Source organism: Oculina patagonica, chromosome 6, assembly GCF_052425735.1.
Source record: "Oculina patagonica isolate OP01 chromosome 6, crgOcupat, whole genome shotgun sequence".
In the NCBI taxonomy this organism is placed as follows: domain Eukaryota; kingdom Metazoa; phylum Cnidaria; class Anthozoa; order Scleractinia; family Oculinidae; genus Oculina; species Oculina patagonica.
In genome coordinates, this window is record NC_135763.1 from 30,152,475 (window position 1) to 30,158,243 (window position 5,769).

Consider the following 5,769-nt stretch of genomic DNA (forward strand, 5'->3'; position numbering starts at 1 on the left):
CCCCTTCTTTATACGTAGCCTCGTAACATTCCTACCCTTTTATATACCTCAAGCCTGCACACCTTTCAGGTAGAACCACCGTATAGACCACTACAGGAAGTACCCCCCCCCCCCCCCTACACGCCGGGGATGGGGGACCTCAGACTCCAGCCACGCAATGACTTCACAAATTACCATAAAGTAAATATGGTGGCGGTCAGGTTATTACTGTTATTACAAGTGTTATAACATAAAACCGAATTGACTTTCAACCCCGGGACCCGTTAAAGAGGACCATTAATTATTCTTTGGGGCTTTTAAAAACACTTTTCAGCCATGAAAGCGTTTTTGAGGCATAAGGTTTCATTGCTTGGAATAAAAAATAAGTCATTTTCAGTAAAGGAATAATGAATAGCGCTGGGTAATTCAACGTGCTCAAACATCTGTCAGAATGGTTCATGTGACCATAACTATCTTACACTGGGTACCAGAGGATTTTTTCTCGCGCCCGGTGAATACTTAATTACCGAGGGTGATCTGCATTGAAGCAGATGCCGAACTTTTCCTGTAGATTTTCGTCTGATTGGTACATTCTTTGTTCTGTTTGATTGTTCAACTGTCAACAATGTCGATTCGTCTCCACACGAGATGTTTGAGTTTTGGTATAAAGCGATCTTCAACCCATGTGAATGGATTTTCGGCGAGTGGTTTTTCAACGAAACAGCAGAAAGGGTCGTGAAAGGGATCGATCGAGAATTGCCAATGGGTAAAAAGAAAAAGAGAAGTCGTGATAAACGGTAGAGACTGATTAGACATTAGAAAACGTAAGCAATGCTTAATTTTCAGTTAAGAAAGGTGAAGATCTGGGTCGAATCTGAGTGAATCTGATATGTTTGCATTATTTTATGATGCATGCACCAATACTTTAGGAAACGTTCATTTTTTATGGGCTGTGAGGGGAGTATTTGAGGGGGCCAGGCCAAAAAAATATGGCTTTAAGTGGAAGAACGTGTGATGAGCATGTGTCTCAGGGGGGAGACACTCAAAAAGTGTTGTATTATGGCATCTATAATACAGTCAACTCTCGTTAAAGCGGACACGCTCGGGGCGTCGTTTAGTGTCCGTAATAGCGAGAGTCCGTTTTAGCGGGAGTCATTTCCAGTCAAACCCTATTCGCCGGGGATCTGGATTTTGTTCGTAATAGCGAGTGTCCGCATTAGCGGGGTGTCCGCAAGGCGAGAGTTGACTGTAGTGCAAAACCTCTACCAGGATGCCTAAAATAGCGATTTCGGGATTCTAAATATGAAAATTTTCACCGTATCCCCCTAGTTTTTTTTATGTACCGAGCAGCATTAAGTGGATCCCACCAACTGTTTGGTTGCAAACAAAGCTTTAACACAAGTCCCATCAAATATCCAGATAAATCAATACAATAGCAGTATTTTGGTTACCACTTAAACTGCAATTTTGTCTGATAACATTTTTTTTTGGGTGGGGGAAGGATCATACAAAAAAAGATTACGTAGGGAGGTGAGGAGAAGCCACGATCCAAGCGGCCCACACTGCCGGAGCTTATCCCGGTTTCCGTAGCATTAAGCGGCTAGGAATATTTCTACCCCCTCCTGAATGGGATGCTAGTCCATTGCAGGGTTCCCCCAGCATTTTGTCGCCGGTACCAATTTATACACCTGGGCGGAGAGAGGCACTATAAGAGTAAAGTGTCTTGCCCAAGAACACAACACAAGTGACCCCGGTCGGGGCTCGAACTCGGACCGCTAGATCTGGAGTCTGGCGCTCTAACCATTAGGGACGGACCACTATTTTTTGGAGGGGGGGGGGGGGTTGAAAAATATTGAAAAAAATTGTTTGCACGGCCAAGAAAGACAAAATAAATTGTTTGAAAACACGATATGTATCACAAAAAAATAGTTAGAATTTCGAAAATAGCGTTTGTAGAGGTGCATATACTAAAAAAAAAAGTTTGCAGAGGAAAATTTTTCATCCCCCCCCCCTCTAAGAAAAGAATGGTCCGTCCCTAATAGGACACCGCGCCTCCCACAGGGAGGTGGGGGCAGGGTGAAACTATGTGATGACGAGGGAACGCCATTATATTTTACAGACACTGTCTATCAAATCCCCCCCCCTCCCCTCCCCATAAAATAATGAACTGTCACTTAATTTAGGCAATATGGAATAATGAATAACATAAAAAAATGAATAATGAATAAGTCGTAAAAAATGTGAAGGAATAATGAATAAGTCAGTTCCAATAATTCCTCTTCCATCTCCGATGCTGCGCAATTCTGTAATAGTTTCTGCTAGACGAAAGTTTCACGGGAGACAAGCCTTATATGTTTAAAATTTAAATGCATGTTACTTATAAAACCAAACGATCGGGAATTCCATTATTTTTGAGCGAAAATGGATTAAGGCGTTCCCTGAATTAAAAAAGTATAAAATTTAAACTTTAGATTTCCCGTCTGCAACATTTTTACAAATATGAAAGAACTGCCACGTAAACAGAATATGATAAAACCGAAATAAGAAATCGATATAAACATTCTCTTAATGTTTACATTTTAATGTAAATATTTTCATCGTTAGGTAACCTCACTTGTCACAATGTCACAATTTTGATGTGAAAATGTTTGTTAATTATGATTTATAATGGCCTCTTTTCGTTCTCACTAAGTGCCTAAACAGCATCAGAACAGAGGTTTACTGGTAAGACCAATTTGCTCAGTTTAGTGTGTGCAAGTAAATTCTGCAACTTTCTGAAAGTAAGACCCCCGACCATCTCACCCCCCCCCCCCCCCCCGCGCATCACTTGATATTTGCTTTGAGCCATCCTCATCCCCAGAGCCGCTTGTCACTCTTAGCCGGTCTTAGCTGGGCTAGAAAGTGTTCAGTTACGTTTTTAATTTTTTCATATATTTGTCTATATTTTTTACCGCAAGCCGCGTCAGTCATGCGGGAAAAAATATAGACAAATGTATGGGAAATTAAAAACGTAACTGAACGCTTTCTAGCCCAGCTAAATCCTTCAAAGTCGGCGAATTAAAAGTTTTTCCGAGTATCTTAACTTTAAAATTCATAAATTGTCCAGCATTCAATTTTTGTAGAAGATATTTGCCCTTGGATTCCCATACAAACACTGTAATTTCTAGCCGCTTTGCCTCGAAAACCGTGATAAGGCTTATTTTCTGATATCGTTCTAGTCCCCACGCTACTTTATCGTGCAGCTTTAAAGATGGCGTCAGTATTATGTTGTCGTCCTTTTGTCCTTCCCACTTTTTTCTATCATATCGTACTCTTCGCATCGGTAGTGTTTTAGTCGGCGTTCGTAGCCTTCGCGTCGGTACTGTGTTTGTCGGCGTTTTCCCGGCCGACGCGGCTTGTTGTCAGCTTGTTTGTGTCTTGTTCTACTTTGTTTTTGCAAGCTTCTTAATTGAGTTTGTATTGAGTTTGTAAAATCTGTTTAGGCTATAAAATAATATATATCTCGTTGATGATCAATGCCCGATCTTCCGTTCTTGACACCAAGTCCAGTCCTGGATTGTTGTTGTCCTTGCAGGCTCTCCTCGGGGAGAGCTTGCTCGCGGGCTAGTACCTCAATAAACACTCAAGTGATAGCTGAGAAATCGTCAAAGATCAATCAGTCTGATAAATGAGATTCAGTAGCCTACTCCTCTCTCGGCTTTGCCACTATGACTAACCGCGAGCTCCAGTGCAGGCAAACAGCACTATGAAGTTAGATCGTGGACAAAATGTTCGACTCGTCGTTTCGTTATTGCGTTTCGTCATTTCGAGTCGTCGTTTTCTGGGTTCGACTCGTCGAAATGTCAGTTCGTTTCGGCGTTTTACGAGGTCGACTCGTCGTCTCCTGAGTTCGACTCGTCGTCTTGTCTGTTCAACTCGTCGGATGACCTGTTCGACTCGTCGTTTTGCATAGTTGGTCGTTATGTCGTTTCGTCGTTTCGACTCGTTTTCGTGTTCGACTTTTCTAGGCTATAATTCAGTACAAAATATATGAAGTATTACTTGATTCTTTGCAATGTTATAAATACATGAAGTCGGAACGCGGAACGGCGGAACGAGAATCGGTGTAACGATTTTTTTAAAATAACTTAATTAATGAAGTGCTATGAACCAAATTTAATTTATAAATTTTCAGTTTGCAGACCTGCAAACAGCAGTACTGCTGGAACCGATTCTTTTTCTTCGCAATATCGGTATATGGCATATATGATCTCTAAACTTTAATACGTAAAACTAGGTAAAGAAACACAGAAGCAAACCAACAGTAAAAAGTATCCCCCAAAATAAAGGGCACCAACATCTTAATCCTTTAAGGTCGATCTAGAGCCAGGATTTCGAGTTTATTTTGAGTGAGAATTTCAAAAAAGAAGCGCGACTGCCCTTCGGACTTTCACGCCCCAGCCAATCGAGACAATGAAACGTACAAAACCGAAGCAAATCAACGAAGCCGCTGGAAAAAAAAAAAAGAAAGGGCCTGAGAAGTTATTGATTTCGTAAGAAAAAGAAATAAAGAAAACGAAAAGCCCACAACAAGGGGTATTTTCAGTTGGTCACCCATCCAAGTACTAACCCCGACCAACAGGGCTTAACTTTGGCGAACGGACAAGAACGTTGCTTTCCATGTGGTATCAGGAAGAGCGCGTTAATGACGTAAATCAGCTCATAAAAGTTAAGACCAGTTTTGGCAGGAAAGTACCGAGTTTCCAAAAAGATCCATTTTAGCCAGGTATTTCTTTTTCTCTATTTTCATGACTCTTAAAACCCTTTGTCTCGTCTGACACTGATACCACAAGGAAAGCATTGGTTTTCGTCTGATCGCTGAAGTTAAGCCCTGTTGGGCGGGGTTAGTACTTGGATGGGTGACATACTAAAAATACCCCTTGTTGTGGGCTTTTCATTTTCTTTCTTTCTTTTTCTTACAAAATCAGTAAGTTTTCGGACCCTTCTATTTTTTTTATCCAACGGCTTCGTTGACTTGCTTCGGTTTTAGGTACGTTTCATTGTCTCGATTGGCGCGTGAAAGTCCGAAGGGCAGTCCCGCTTCTCCTTGAAATTCTCTGACACTCGAAATAAACTCGAAATCCTTAGAAGATGCGGGTGCCCTTTATTTTGTGGGATACTTTTTACTGTTGGTTTGCTTCTTTGTTTCTTTCCCTAGTTTTACGTAATTAAGTCTAGAGATCAAATAAGCCATATACCGATATTGCGAAGAAAATAAAATGGTTCCAGGTACTGCTGTCTGCAGGGTCTGCAAAGTGAAAACTTTTTAATTTAATTTCGTTCATAGCAATAAATAAATTAAGTTATTAAAAAAAAATTCGTTACACCGATTCTCGTTCCGCCGTTCCGCGTTCCGACTTCATGTATTTATAACATTGCAAAGAATCAAGTAATACTTCATATATTTTGTAATGAATTATAGCCTAGAAAAGTCGAACACGAAAACGAGTCGAAACGACGAAACGACATAACGACCAACTATGCAAAACGACGAGTCGAACCGGTCATCCGACGAGTCGAACCGGTCATCCGACGAGTCGAACAGACAAGACGACGAGTCGAACTCAGGAGACGACGAGTCGACCTCGTAAAACGCCGAAACGAACTGACATTTCGACGAGTCGAACCCAGAAAACGACGACTCGAAATGACGAAACGCAATAACGAAACGACGAGTCGAACATTTTGTCCACGATCTAACTTCATACAGCACCCCGGAGAGTAACCGTTGCGTGAATCATTGCGTGACGA